Genomic DNA, 16,291 nt, shown 5'->3' on the forward strand with positions numbered 1-16,291 from the left:
TCATCTTGAAATCCAAAAACCTTGCAGCCACGAACTTCTTAAGTCCGACATCCTCAGTCTTGTACTTCTTCTCAAGCGCATTCCATAACGCTTTTGAAGTTTCCATGACACTATAGACATTGTACAAGCCATCTTCCAAACAACTCAATATGTAGTTTTTGCACAAGAAATCAGAATGTTTCCATGCTTCAGTTACAACAAGTCGTTCATCATCCGGAGTATTTTCAGCCATGACCGGAGGATCCTCCTTGATGAAACGTTGCAAACTCAACGTAGTAAGATAGAAGAGCATCTTCATTTGCCAGCGTTTGAAGTCAACACCGGAAAACTTTCCGGATTTTTCTGCCGGTGCCATAGCATGAGCAGGAGTAGAACGGCTTGACGAGGCAGCATCACTCGTAACAGTAGCAACCGTTCCCGCAACACTTCCATTAGTTTGGTTTTCATTCGTCATATTTTTGTAAAGTTGAAAACAATACAGAACTTGTTAAATCAGTGAAGTTTTGATATCTTCAAACTGAATACCAAACCAACCATACAACACGTAACAATGGTGAAGTTTTTATATACTTCAAACCCGTACGTTTATTATTCCGGTAAAGTTTTAATGTACTTTAAACCGGACAGAAACAATTATAGGAGTAGAAAGCAACAAGGCTTTAGTCTCCAACAAAGTATAAAGAAAACAGTTTAATAATCAACACAGAAACGTTAGTATTAAATTTCCTTAAGCTTGTGAGCGTTACTGTGTTAAAAGAAAATCAGAAAACAAAATTGTTAGAAGAATAAAGAAATCTAGAAAACAATAAAGAATTAGAAATATTCCGAGTCCACAATTTTCTTGTGCGTCCTTAAGGATATTTAACCCCCTCACACGTTGCCAAGGTAATGGATTAAATCCTCCCAGGATAAAGCGGAATAAACCTTCCTGCAACAGTGGCAATACAAACTGCAGGATACCAACGAACTCAAAGAATGGAGCAAAATCACACATACGAATTTGAGAGAGAGAGACTGCGAATTAGGATGCAATGTATTCAGAAAGAAAGAAGTTCTGGAGTATTTTTCGTGTGTAGAAAATGGAGTCTTGCCTCAAAATTTATAGGCAATTATCAGAAGAGGTGTCTGGAAAGGTGCATTTTCAGAAGAATACGCTGCCTGCAGAGACCGCGGCAGAACTGCGGTCACAGAGGCTCTCTGAATCTGTCTGTCGCGATTCCACCGCGGTCGCGGTAGAACCGCGGCCAGAGAGACCCTCTGAATCTTCAGCAAGATTCTGGCGTATTTTCAGCAGTGATTTGGCATTTAATTAATTATTAAATAATTAAATAAATTTTGTCCAAAAAATAATCTTATCGATCGATCCAAAGCCGAGCCGAGCGAGCAACGACGATGACGGCGCGAGGGTTCATTCTCTTCAACTCCTTTTAAGAGCTTTAAGAAGTTATTCTATATATAAGCACACAAATGTGGTTGTCCCTCACCGATGAGGGACAAAGTGCAAGACAAAAGTTCACTTCTTCAAATTTTCCATTTTCCCTTCATTTTATTTTCCACCATTTCCAATTCACACTTCTTCTACTTTAAAGCCCAATTGCTTAAAGTCCAACAGTAGTACTAATAGAACTAGAAGAAAACAAGATTTGACGACTATGACCAAAAGACATTTATATTGCCATTTATTAATCCTTCCAATGTATTTAAGTAAGCACAAAAATTATATACTTAGGAACATACCTTGAAATGATGAACCACTAACCAAAAAAAAATAATCCATAGAACATTGTCCCACTGTCCATAAGAAATCCAACAGGCTTACGCATTGGAAGCTACAGTGTTACTTGGCTATGATAATACAAAAACAAATCAACTTTGCTGCGATACATTTCCTAAAAGTTGAGAAGGATTGTCGCATAGAACAATCAGAGTGTTGATAACGTCTTAAGAAATTAAGCTCAAAATAACAATATAAACCAACAAAATAGACAAGAGATGTAATGGGGGAAAGAGAGAGAACTTTCTTATTTCATCAAGTGTTTTTCATATATTTCCAAGTGTGTTCAAGAGTCTACAATATCACTTCTCATCCTCTATTTATAGTATTATATAGAGGTATATAAAAGGATGTCATAAACATGTCATTAAGCATTTAGATCATAAATAAAGATCATGGAGAGGTTATAGAGGTATGAGAGTTACGATCATAAGTATTGAAGTAGTGGAAGTTATGAAAATTATGAAGAAGAGTAATGGGTGTTACTCAATTTAGGAATTATGGACATCCACCATATTCTAATGTTTCATAACACAGATTTTTATTTCATATTTTTAACCTCCTGCTGGTCGTAACTAAATTTGAGATGTTGTCATGCTCATCTCAATCATTTTTTACCCTAATGATGGAAGTATTGGGCAGCATCAAAGCTTAAGCGTTAGATGTGGCAAATAGTATATTGACTTTGGGAATGTTGACTGCGACTGTGGCTTTGCAATAATTAGGTGACCTTTATGGTCTAAGTATCTTGGACAATCATTTATTTTGTGGCTAATATAATGATACATTGACTTGTCTAATTCAAGTAATTGTTCTCTATTTAGCCTCTTCGGTAAATTTCCAGAATTCTCCCTTCGATGCTTGCAATTCCTTGCTTGATGGTAATTATAAAAGCATTGTTTTCCTCTAACAACATTGATAACTTTTCTTTCTTCTCCCTCTCTCTCTAGGTCTTCAAATTTTCACAGTTTTATCTTTCTGCCTTTTGTTAGATCTATTGATTCAATATTCATGAGAAATGTTCTCAGGCTCAAAGCCGCTATTCCTTAACTCATGGTTTGTAATACTATTGCCCCATTATCATGGAGTTAACTGTATTTTAGAATGTATATTTTGTTCTTGGATTTTTCATCTATGTTTCTCTTCTTAAAGCTATCAAATACAAGTCTAATATTAAAACTTTTATACATGCGTATGATATTTATGAATGCATAGAAAATAGCATTGGTTCATTCTCTTTGTTATAACAGACTAGGTTCTCATGGTGGCCTTCAATTCGTGGTTAGTTTCGGCTTTTTGTTAATTTCTTTAGTGTTTTTGGGCTTATTATGTCAGTATTTTTTGCCTGATTTGAATTTCTCTTCAAGAAGTGGAATAGGGGACTCGATATCTCATCATGCCACTTAATTATCTCATTCCAAATATGAGGAAGATATCAGTGGAATTGAAGGCAACAATTCAAGAAAAAATATGGCAGTTCATGGCTAATTACTTTGAGTATTGCAAGATTTGCTCCCAAACAAACACGAAAAGTATATGTGGTCGACAAGCAATATAGGATTGTAAGTCCAGATATTGTACCGACAAGGACTTATGATTAACTATTTACTAAATTAAACTAAGACAATTAATCTTTTCAAGCGAATCCTAAAGTATGAATATTTAATAAAAACTAATCTAGATTAGTAAATTAAGAGATTAAAGGAAACAAGTTTGGAATATTGGAGACCGATTCAACAACAACCCTGTATAATCCCACTTAGTAGAGTCTGGGGAGGGTAGTGTGTACGCAGACCTTATCCCTACCCAGGGGTAGAGAGGCGGCTTCCAAATAACTCATGTCATCCTTCCTTCCAAGGACTTCCCACATTGCTCTTGGGGAGACTCGAACTTATAACCTTTTGGTTGGAAGTGGAGGTTGCTTACCATCAGAGCAACTCCTCTTGTCTGGGGTGGAGACCGATTCAATGAGAGACAATATTCTAGAGTTATGGGTTAGCGAACAATCATGTTGAGTTTTTCACCTAAGTCTTCTAATTAATTTATCTGGTTTGTTGATTGATAGGGTTAATATTGCTTGTGGCCTTCTCCCGAAGTACTACTCGCATATTCAAGCTACCCTAACGCCTATATTCCTATATATGGAATTAGGATTAACAAGAACGCATTTATAATTCCCGTATAATAACGAAGCAAGACGATTAGGTATATTCCTATCCTAACTGCAAATCCGTCCCCGATGCTCGAGTTCAAGATCTTGCCCTATTCAATCTTATTTGCAATCAAAACATTTCTCTCCCGAGTTCAATCATAGATTCGTAGATAGTATTCAATTGGTGCTCAAGCAATCAAATAATTAAGCGCAAGATTGAATAAATAAACCAATATGATAAAATAATAAGAACAATTCAAGCTTCAAACTACAATATTCATGTAGCACCCAAAACTCTAGAACTAATAAACTATGAAATTAAAGGAAGAGAAGAGAAGAAAAACAAGTTAGAAGCCTCCTCCAAGTGTGGGTTGTGTTCCCGTCCGTGAATTCTCCTTCAGAGTATAATAGTTCCCCTCCAAATTAAGTTTAGAACTCCTTTTATACGAGTTGAAGCCATATAGGACCGAAATAACCTTGTCCCGAACGAAGTTGGAAAAATCACATCACCTAGCGTCCAGGCCAGCGTGAGCTGGCCGTGGCGCTGAAAGCAGTGAGCGATTTCACGTTCCGTCTTTCAATTCTTGCGCTGCCAGGTACGTTTTTCTTTGCCTTCTTTTGTTCGCTTTGAATTCCATTTCCTTGTGTTGCACTTTGGGGACAAAACCCAAAGGGTGTCCCCCTTTTTTTTATTCTTCTAACTTTCTTTTTTTTTCTTCCGTATTTTATTTAATTTTGCGTCAAATCTCTTTCTCTTCCTACTACATTATTCTTATACAGTTAAAATATAATATTAAGCATAAAGTAATATAATTAATACAAAATAATGGGTAAATATATGCATTTTTAGCCGAATATCACAATCCCACACTTAAACTTTTGCTCGTCCTCGAGTAAGCATTAGAACCACTCTCAATAAATCAAGCCTAGAAAGACTACCACTTCGGTTGATACTAACAGTTAGGCCCTATAGCAACTCAAATCATCAGACATACATTTCCTCATCATTGTGCAAGATATATAAGTCATAAACAAACAAACAACAAACTTCTAGCCTTCTAACCTCAGAGAGGGACTCTAACTTATCAAATTTAAGCTAACTCACCTACTTTGTCAAAGAAGCTAATAAAATCACCTATCTATCATGAAACAAGTGTCCTCACAAGAATAAATAGTGCATACACTCAAATCAAAGAATGAATATAATTTAAGGACTTAGCATCAAAGAACAACCCTCACACTCACAACGAATTCACATGTATGCTCAAAGAATCTTAAGTTGGCTCATTATGTGCATCTCTACTAATTAAGTATGCTCGAATATAATCAAATATGACTTAACGGGTTGTAATATTGGCTAAGGGACGGGTAGGAGAAATATATAATAGTGACTTATACTTCCCGAAGCACTTTGCACTTTTAGACTTCATCACCCATCATTTTCTACTCTTCACTTTATTTTTCAGTCCTCTCTTTATCTATTATTTCACAAGTATTTCCCTCATATTAAGAACGTTTTTTTTTTCAAAGGATTTTTTTTTTTTAATTCTCACTTTTTTTTTTCATGCCACATCTTTTCAAGAGAACCTTTTCATTACTTTTCTCTATCGTTGATCACCATTTTTTACCTAATCATCCCTTTCTTCACATTTATCAATTAATATCATAGTCTAAGCAACATGCTCAAGGAAGCAGGGTGCAAAAAATAGGGATTCAACAAAAGGATTAAGGCAAAAATACAGCTTCCAAACAAAAGGCTACAGGTTCAAAGGGCTAACTAGCGGTACAATATCCGAAAAGCCTAAAATTCACAAGACATATCAAAGAAAGCCTATTATTATCTTCTAGATAGAGCAACACTTTTATTTCGCTTCAATAACATGCAGGGCAAGTTCTAGACTAAGATGCAAAACATGGAATAAACAAGAAATGTTCACCACACATGGCACAAGTATCACTCAAGACAGATCAATTTTACTCTAAAACAGACAGGATCATAGCGAACAACAAAATAAGAATAAGTTACATACAGAGTCACAACCCTGAGCTTAAGTGTCAAAAACTCTGCTATTTTATTTATTACTCAAGCACTCAGAGAAAAGTACTACTCAAGCTCAGGCCTAAATATGGTAGTAGCAAACATGTCACAAAGCTTTTTCTTCTCCCTCTTTTACTACTCCTAAAAAAATCTAATCCTAAAAATAAAAATAAAAATTTACCCGGTTCAAGTGACATCCTCAGGAAAAGAATCGATGCACAAAGAAAAATCAAGGGGGATTATTATCTAACTATAACTAACTAGAAAAGAAAAGAAAAGAAAATATTTTTCTATTTTTTTTTATTTTCGTTTTCTTTTTTTAGTTTTTTTTTAACAAACATCACTACACTAAGAAAGAATATTACAGCTAAGCTAAGATAGCACATAAAATCACTCAAACAATCTTCTCACCCCACACTTAAAATTGTGCAATGTCCTCAATGCAAATTGTAAAAAACAAGAGGGTAAAAGAGACTCTCTGGTAGGCCAAAGACCGAAGAATTAACTGCTCACGGGATACTCAGACCACTCCAGATTGTTATCCTTTGTGCGGGCAACCCACACTTTGTTTTAATCCCCTGCTCGATTTTTCACACGCCTAATAGCTTTATTCCATGCTGCTAATCCTACAAAATACAAAAACAACACTACAACGATAACACAATAAAAGAAAACAAAAATCAAAAGAACAAAAAAATAGAATTGGGTTGCCTCCCAACAAGTGCCTTATTTGTAATTGTAGCACAACTTACACTACTTAATCACTTTTCCTTCTACTTTGAGGATATGAATTGCGCCCTCAATTTTGCATCAATTTTTCCGTCACGTTCATGGGGCGGTGGTGTGAAAATAAAGGAACCAAGCAATAGATATCGCCTCTTACACCTCTTGGCCCTTAGGTGAGGAATGTCGTTTTATCTCCTTGGTATCACAAATTTCAGAATATAAGCACTTTGTTCCCCATTCATTGACTCGTCCATAGGCTCGAATGGATCAATTCTCGTGTCACCAACCAAGCACAACATTAAAAAATGGTTAGAATGAGGTCCAATGCGCTCCAACCCTAGAATCGCTTCGCTTTTGACATCCTCACTTTTGCACACTTCGTCAACCTTGGCATTATTAATAATATTTTAGTCGAGTAGTTGGAATTCCTTTTTTCTGCTCCATAAGCTCGCCAGTATCTATAAAGTTGGTTGTGGGGCATCAAACGCCTCTAACCTTTTATTTAATTGAGCCTGCATGTGTCAGGGATATCCGAGCCAAATTGTTCTATCTCCTGCCAGAACTCAGTTCTTTCGTCTATCAGTTGTTCTTCCATATTTGAAAGATTATTACGTAGAACCCCATGAAATTTTACCAGTTGAGCTTGTTCCTCTAACCAATATTGGCTCACGATATCTGCTTCTTCAAAGTTATCTTCTTATGGGAACTTGCCCTCTTCGTCGAGTTGAGGTTCTTCCTAAAAATTGGCCATTAATTTGTCCTTTCTAGCCTGCAGTCCTTTGATCTCTAAGGAAATCTTTTTGTAAATTTCATCTTGTTGCTTGGCTACTTGCCTCATTACATCTTGTTGCTCGGCTACATGGCTCATTATGTCCATAATACGAGCAACGCATTCCATATCCTCCACTTTATTGCTCATAAAAATTATTAGAAACATCATAATAAGAGCTCTAAGAAGGATAATAAGAATTAGGACAACCATCCCAATGGCCACCTTGACCACCACACAAATTACAATATTCCACTCATAAGATTGAGATTCACAATTTTGCCATAAGTGTGGTCCTCCACAATATGGACAAGGATCACCATAATAAGAATAATCAATATTCGACCAATTCTCATTCCAAGATGTAATGTAAACAAAGATAAGAAAATATTAAATTAAACTAAAAATAAAAAAACTTGAATAGACAAAAGGCAAAAAATCTAATCTAGTAGAATAGTTAAATTCTAAGTCCACGGCATCGGAGCCAAAAATTTGTTGCCCCAAAAAGCACACGCAAGTATACATGGTCGACAAGTAATATAGGATTGTAAGTCCAGATATTGTACCCACAAGGACTTATGATTAACTATTTACTTAATTAAACTAAGGCAATTAATCTATTCAAGCGAATCCTAAAGTATGAATATTTAACAAAAACTAATCTAGAGTAATAAACTAAGAGATTAAAGGAAACAAGTTTGGAATATTAGAGACCGATTCAATGAGAGACAATATTCTACAGCTATGGGTTAGCTAACAATCTCGTTGAGTTTTTCACTTAAATCTTCTAATTAATTTATCTGATTTATTGATTGACAAAATTAATATTGCTCGTAGCCTTCTCCCGAAGTATTACTCGCCTATTCAAGCTAACCTAACGCCTATATTCCTATGGAATTAGGATTACCAAGAACGCATTTATATTCCCGTACAATAACCAATCAAGGCGATTAGGTATATTCCTATTCTAACCACAAATTTGTTCCCGATGCTCGCACTACAACATTTTAGGCCTTTAACCACACTCAAAATGTGTGGCCTAAGCTTTAGAAAGTGTGGCATTTGATCAAAAGCCACACTTTTTGACCTAAGGCAACGCTTTTCAGGGGGTGGCCTAAGCAAGCGTAACCTTTGCCCTAAGGAAACGCTTTTCATGAGGCAAAGGCCACGCTTTACAATAGCCATGTTTTTTATGTCCTGTAGCTACACTTTTGAAGCGTGCTCATCGTCAACTTATAAGCAACCCTTCCCAAGCGTTGCTCCAATAGCCATAAATAATTATTTAGCACTAGCCACTAGTACATAGTAGTCAACTTCTACATAAAATAGTCTCAAACGCTTTTTGAGAAATATCCTTCTAGACATAAAAAAGGTAATAGAGAGACATAAACAAATATTAAAGGAAATTAGAAGGGGATAAGATATTTCATTAGCAAGAAGTCAATCATCTTCTTTATCATGCTAACTAAGTTTATAAGCATTACCAGTTTCTTTACATGTATAAAAATAAGTATATCAATTTTTCCCAAAAACAGTAATTAAAAAAACTCCAAAAAAGCTTCTGCCTTCAAGGATCATTTCGGCAAAGTAGTAGATGTCCATCGATTTAACGACAACGACTGAGACTTCTGCTTTACAGACTTTCAATCGTGATCTTATTAGACTAAATTTTTGATATTTTTTAATATACTTTCGATCACTGACTGAAAGTCACTAAGTTTTTAAGGAGTTAACACGTCAAATTTTGTCGTTACTAGCAGACATATCTATGTCAATAGTGGTGCCCCAGCTGCGCTCAAATCCTGGATCCGCCTCTGTTTGTACAAGACAATAATTTGTTTGATTTCACAAATATGTAGGTAAGATGCTTTTCGCTTCGCCTTATGAATGTCCTCAAAGACGATAAAACTAAGTAATAAGAAGGCATAAACTTTTAGGTGGTATGAAATATTTTTCTAATTTCTAGGTGGTATGAAGCATAAAACATTCTAATGAAGTTGAACATATGTTATAATGGAGTACTGATTTTAGAGAAAATAACTGGTGGATAAAATCATAGTTTCGGCTTCAACAGTAGTATATGTTTTAGAATTCTACGAGCAAGAAGCTTGAAAAATAAAGCAATTGTTTAATTGGATAGAAAAATTACCAGATATTTGCTTAAGTAACCTTATAAAGTGCATTTCTCTGCTTTGTGTTCTCAACTAAGTTCTGCCAATGTATGTCTCTTTTCATGTAGTTATGAACCAACAACCTAAATACCAAGGGAAAGTCCAAATCACATCACACTAAAAGTCACAAGTAAGCTTCCTAAATGCATTAATGAATAACCATAAGTCAGATGAATACCTAGTACATGAGAAAGATTTCAGTATGCTAAATATGGATGATGAATCCAAAATCAAAAAGAATTAACTAACTTTGTATGGGTTGTAATACTAACAATATTTAATATATAATATTTTTTTTAAGTATAAAAATACTTGGCAAAGTCCAAAAATCTTTATGTTCCTTATGGAACGCATTAGTCTTACTTTCATTCAAGGTATCTTGAAACAGAAAGTTTCAACAAACTCAATCTTTGCACAAAAATCTATAAATATCAAACCCATAATTTATATATCAACTGGCTAGATCGGCATCCAATTAGATTGATCATAAATTATTTACTAGTAGTTATTTTAATGAAGTAATAGCCATTACTTATTTTTTGCCAATATTTACACGTCCAATAGGAGATATTTTGCAAGGATGAACTAAGTAGAATTTGCAATAGGCAGTGAATCTGCAAATATCTATTTTATCAATAGATTGACAAAATGCAGGTAAAAAATGAAATATCTACATAATAAACCTAATAACAGAATTTAGATTATATTAGTAACATTCTCAAGCATAGAGAAACAAAAGGAACCTAACCATATAAGTTAGATTCCTACCGTAAGGTTATTAGTTAGATCAAAGATTTTAAGTGTTGCACAATAGAAATATCAGCAACTTGATTCACAAAGTATAATATTAACACTGCTCTTGATAACAATGGATGGCAATTCACTTTTTGGATAGATACAATATGGAGTTTCATGGAAGCATTCCAGTACAAAAAACAATGTAGATGATAGCAACTATAAGGTAATATCACAAAACCACATAAATAATAACTATCTAACTGTCACCATGACAAAACAAGAACTCGCTGATAAATCAATGCATACCTGATTTTTTACATAACGATACCATATTCATACCTATAAAAAAATAATATTATATTCATATTAATCCAATATAAAACCTTTTAGTAGTGAGCAAGCATATATCCAAAGGAAAGGAAAAGGATAAAACACAAACACAAACTGATCATGTCACATTTTTTTAAAGAAATAAGCTTTGAGCTTAAACCATAGAATTCTCAGTAATAATGCACACAAATTCAATCAAGAGGAAAATTGGAAGGAGCATCGACTTCATCAAAAGGAAAGCAATCAATATCGCATATGCCATGTAGCTTTTAATAGCAGATATGATGTTTAGTTAAGCTAAAGAAGTCTCATGAGATTATGAAAAGAACATTATGGAGATATTTTTTGGCTATTGCGGAAGCCAAAAATGCACATCCTATGTTAGATTACTTTTTAAAAAAATTCTTACCACCCCATTCCATCTCCCTTAAATCTACGGAATCCAATAATACACACAAGCGAATTGATGTTTCTTTTGTACAAAATCAAACTCTCACCTATCTCCCTCTAGAGACGAATTTTCAAGTCTTTCATCACTGTCGTTGATGGTCAGATCTACTTATCTCGCCCTTGCATAAACTGTCAAAAATTGAACACACTTCAATATTAGGACGTGGGTTGGTTTATAAGGCGTACAAGAAATTGAACGCAAACTAATTTCTTTCGTAATATGACAAAAAATTATGATAGAAACCTGAAAATATTAGGGGAAAATAAGCACGAGAAGCCCTTAAACAATCATTCAAGTGCAACAAGGGTTTTTTATTTCACAACTTCAAATCCATTAAGATTTAGAGTGCAACACTAAAACTCCGTACCAAAATTATATTTAGTTCTAAGTAAAGAAATTAAACACAAAAAAAGTAATAGTAAAGAGAGATTAATCAAAGTGGGTTTGACAAAATCAGCACATACAAGTATGGAAGCAGAGTTATCGATTTTCGTAAAGGAACAAAAGGTGCAGACAAATCGATGGCGGCACTTGACTGGGTGCTGCAGAGGAAGTGTCGCCGAAGGAGCCAACACAAGTTGAGTCAGTGCAAGACCATCTCAATTAGTTTCATTGCCGAAACTCCATCTTTTGTTCTGAATAGACTTGGTCGTTGTAAGCGGGTGGAGGAGTCGGAGTACACGGAAAGGGATTGGGAAATTTCAAAGGAGGAATATTTTAGAGGTTTCTTCAGAACTGGGGGGAATATTTCACTTAAGAGAAATAATTGGGGGAAATATTTGTGGGAATTTTATTGAAAGGTTTACAATTCACTTATAAAGAGCTAGTTTTAGGATGAATAAACCGAACCTTTTAAAAGAGTTGCCATATTTGTGAGCAAGTGTTGTCAAATATTTTATAATTTAACAACACTTAAAAAGCGTAGGCTTTGTAGTTAAAAAGAACACTTTACAAGTGTTGCCTAAATTGTGTAGCCTAAAACTCTCAGCAAAGGCCACCCCTTAAAAGCGTGCCCACAAATACTTTTGGCAACGCTTTTCAAGAGTTGTCTAAAATTAGTATGGTCGTAGGCCAAAGTTGTTGTAGTGTCGAGTTCAAGATCTTGCTCTATTCAATCTTATTTGCAATCTAAAATTCTCTCTTCCGAGTTCAATCAAAAATTCGTAGAAAGTATTCAATTGGTGATCAAACAATCAAATAATTAAGCGCAAGATTGAATAAATAAACTGATATGATAAAATAATAAGAACAATTCAAGTTTCAAACTACAATGTTTATGTAGCACCCAAAACTTTAGAACTAATAAACTATGAGATTAAAGGAAGAGAAGAGAGGAAAAACTAGTTAGAAGCCTTCTCCAAGTCCCGTCCGTGAATTCTCCTTCAAAGTATGTTAGTTCCCCTCCAAATTAAGTTTAGAACTCCTTTTATACGAGTTGAGGCCGTGTAGGACCGAAACAACCTTGTCCCGAACGAAGTTAGAAAAATCACGTCACCTAGCGTCCAGGCCAGCGCCTCACGCTAGCCGTGGCGCTGAAAGCAGTAAGCGATTTCACGTTCCGTCTTTCAATTCTTGAGCTGCCAGGTACGTTTTTCTTTTGCCTTGTTTTTTTTCTTTGAATTCCATTTCTTTGTCTTCCACTTGGGGACAAAACCAAAGGGTGTCCCCTTTTTTTTTATACTTACAATTTTCTTTCTTTTTCTTCCGCATTTTATTCAATTTTATTTCAAATCTATTTATTTTCCTACCGCTTTATTCCTATACAGTTAAAATATAATATTAAGCATAAAATAATATATTTAACACTCAAAAAACGATTAAAAATACTAGAACGTGAGGCAACAATTGGTGAATATATGCATTTTTGGCTGAATATCACTTTCCATTTGGTTTATATGTATATTCTTCTATATCATCAAGCTAAAATTTCTGACAACTAAGAATATGTTATTTGTACTCAGTCCAGCACTAAATCATGTACTTCTTCATCTCTACTTAATTTTTGGTTGATTTTTCGGGCATTATGAAAGTTTGCTATTAACTGATCACGAAAGTAAATATTAGTTTACATCTCAAATTTATTGTCAAGTAGATATTAGTTAACATCTCAAATTGATATCATGGTTGATGTCAAGTTTGCTATTGACATCTCAAGTTTATTGGTGAAAAGAAAAGATACATTAAATAGGAAGAAACAAGTACAAAAGAAAACGGTAAAATTGTTAAGGAAAGATAACACTATGAAACTTTGTTTTCTAAAATACCAAATTTCAAAACTTTGTTTTCGAACCGGATGGAGTGGTTTTTAAATTATAAAAGGAGAATCAAAATACCTAATGCAAACAATTTTTTATTCGACGTCCCAAAGTGTGTTTTGGGATTCAAGTACTACAGTTAACACATTAAATTTCATTTGAGTTTTTTTCTTTTTTGGAATATGTTAAGTATATTTAGAAGATATATGAAAAATAAAGAAAATCCACGTTCTTTATTAACTTCTCAAATTGTAATAACTAACCAAAGCAATCACTTTCTAAATTTATTAAAGTTTTTATTGATCGCGTGAAGCGCGACTAATTCACTGGTTAAATATGAATTGAATTGGATAATTTATCCATTTTTGCATTATCCATTTTTGACCCACCCATATTCGACCTGACACGACCATTTGCCACCGCTACTTGTGGGGTTAAAAAGAATTTTTCTCAAGCTGAGAGAAAAAAACCACTTCAAGGTGGTTGAATTTATTGGACAGAAAAAGAAATACAAAATCATAAAGTCACTTTATGTTGATGTCTAGATCCAATCTAATCAACCAAAAAAAAAAAATCTTACAAAGACATAGGGATTAAATTGTTTAGATCAGTACGTTGGTGCACATATTGATTAATTCACCAGATATGTTGTATCCTATCATCATATGTATTGAGTGATTCTCTACACCAAAAGTTAGATATAATAAAGTCACATAACTCATGAAAAACTTTCTCATTGTTGACTTTCTTCTCATAAGTTTACATATGGCCTTGAAAGGAGCTGGCTTTAAAAGGTAAATTTTACTGATAACCATTCAAGTTAAGCTTTGTAATATAAAAGTCATTTTTCCTTTGTTTGTAATATAAAAATCATCTTTCTAGAGCCATATTAACACAAATATAACAATGGTCCAAAGATCCTTTTTTTTTTTGCCCGGAAAGGTAACATGGCTATCTTAATTTCTCAATAAAAAGGGTTAATTTCACAGTAGTCCCGCCAGATTTCGCCTCATAACACTGGCTTCTTGTGATGACCCGATAGATCATCTTATAATTTAAAACTAAATTCATTGTTCCGAGGCCTTTAAAACCTCATTTTATCCCTTCTCGATTTGCATGCGCAGTCCAGGCGTATTTCCGGAAAGTTTTTATGTTGAAAGTTGATGAAAATAATAATTGTTGTCTTTAAAAGTTGATTTAGTTGACTTCGGTCAACGTTTTGAATAAACTGATCTGGACTTGTATTTTGACAGTCCTGATGGGTCTATATCGAATTATAGGACCTGGGCGTATGCCCGAAATCGAATTCTGAGGTTCCTAGCTCGAGATATGAATTTTTGATGAAAATTAAAAGTCTGAAAATTAAATGGTTTTAAGAATTTAGTTAATGTTTGATCTTGTTGGTATCAGGCCCGTATTTTGGTTCCGGAACCCGGTACAAGTCCATTATGATATTTTAGACTTATCCGTGAAATTTGGTGAAAAACGGAGTTGGTTTGACGTGATTCGACGTCCGGTTGTAAAAATAGGAATTTTGAAGTGTTTTTGGGAAATTCATGTGATTTGGTGTTAAATTCATAGTTCTAGGTGTTATTTTGGCGATTTGATCACACGAGCAAGTTCGTACGATGTTTTTACACTTGTGTGCATGTTTGGTTTGGAGCCCCGATGGCTCGGGTGAGTTTTCGGATAGGCCACGGAGTGAATTGTAACTTAGAAAAAATTGCTAGTGTTCTTCAGTCTTGTAGCAGGCCTTAGACCTCGCAAATGAGAGGTCAAGCTTCGCATTTGCGACCACTGTTTTGTTTGCATTTGCGAGCTTCTCATCGTAAATGCGAAGATAAGCTGGGCCAGCCTATGTGAAAATCCATGTTCGTGGCGTATAGGTGAGATGACGAGTACCTATGTGCCGCCAACTTACCGAAGGACATTGCTTCAGTGAAAGAGCAGTGGAGAGGTCGGCCCATGGAGGAGGCTACCTGGGAGACCGAGTGGGAGACGCGGAGCAGATATCCTCACCTATTTGAGGCTTCGGGCATGTTTCTTGACTAGTTCGAGGATGAACGTTTATTTAAGAGGGGGATGATGTAACGACCCGGTCGGTCGTTTCATGAGTTACCGCTCTGTTTCCCCCATTTCTGCTTCTTTATATATTGTTCAGCTGTATTTCATCGCATCATGTTGGTTAGTTTGGGTTCAGAGTGGTTTTGTAGAGAAATGAGACACTTAGTCTCTTAAGTTGGCCTTTTGTTGGAAAAGTCAACCAGAAGTTGACTTGTGAGTAAATGATCTCGGAACTTGGGTGATTTGGGACTTAGGAGCATGATCGGAATGTATTTTGGAGGTCCGGAGTAGATTTATGCTTGAATTGGCGAAATTGGAATTTTGGCATTTTCCGTTTGATAGTGAAAATTTTGATACAGGAATTGGAATGGATTTTTTGAAAATTGGAGTAGGTCCGTGGTGTCATTTGTGATGTGTGTGCAAAATTTCAAATCATTCAGATGAGGTTTGATAGACTTTTTGATGGAAAGCAGAATTTGGAAGTTTTAGGATCCTTAGGCTTGAATCCGAGGGTGATTTGGTGTTCCGACATTGTTTTAAGTGTTCCGGGGGTTGGAACAAGTTTAAATAATGTTATGTGACTTGTTGGCAAGTTTGGTTGAGGTCCCGAAGGCCTCAGGATTGTTTTGGATGGTTGATGGAAGAGTTGGAGCTTGAGTGTAGCTGCAGAATTTCTGCTCTTGTTGTTTCCGCACCTACAGATTGAGGACCGCAGGTGCGACACCACATATGTGTAGAGGAGGCCGCATAAGCGGATTTGGGTCAGCGGGAGCTTGGCCGCAAATGCGGTGTGTTGTCTTGACCGCAGGTGCGATCCGCAGAA

At 35.2% G+C, this 16,291-nt stretch overlaps 1 long non-coding RNA gene across 2 annotated transcripts; it reads right to left on the bottom strand.

Annotated features, from left to right (window-relative positions):
• Positions 1 to 5,437: 5,437 nt before the first annotated feature.
• LOC107821883 (uncharacterized) lies at positions 5,438 to 12,114 on the bottom strand. 2 transcript variants are annotated; one of them, XR_001656261.2, is made up of 5 exons: positions 11,614 to 12,114; positions 11,196 to 11,277; positions 10,675 to 10,707; positions 9,609 to 9,713; positions 5,438 to 9,273 (listed from the first exon to the last, which is right to left on the bottom strand). It is a non-coding gene; the product is annotated as an uncharacterized LOC107821883 (long non-coding RNA). The 2 variants fall into 2 exon arrangements; XR_012700359.1 differs by lacking the exon at positions 10,675 to 10,707 and having other exon boundaries at positions 11,614 to 12,109.
• Between the last annotated feature and the right edge of the window lie 4,177 nt (positions 12,115 to 16,291).

This window comes from Nicotiana tabacum, chromosome 16, assembly GCF_000715075.1.
Source record: "Nicotiana tabacum cultivar K326 chromosome 16, ASM71507v2, whole genome shotgun sequence".
Lineage (NCBI taxonomy): Eukaryota > Viridiplantae > Streptophyta > Magnoliopsida > Solanales > Solanaceae > Nicotiana > Nicotiana tabacum.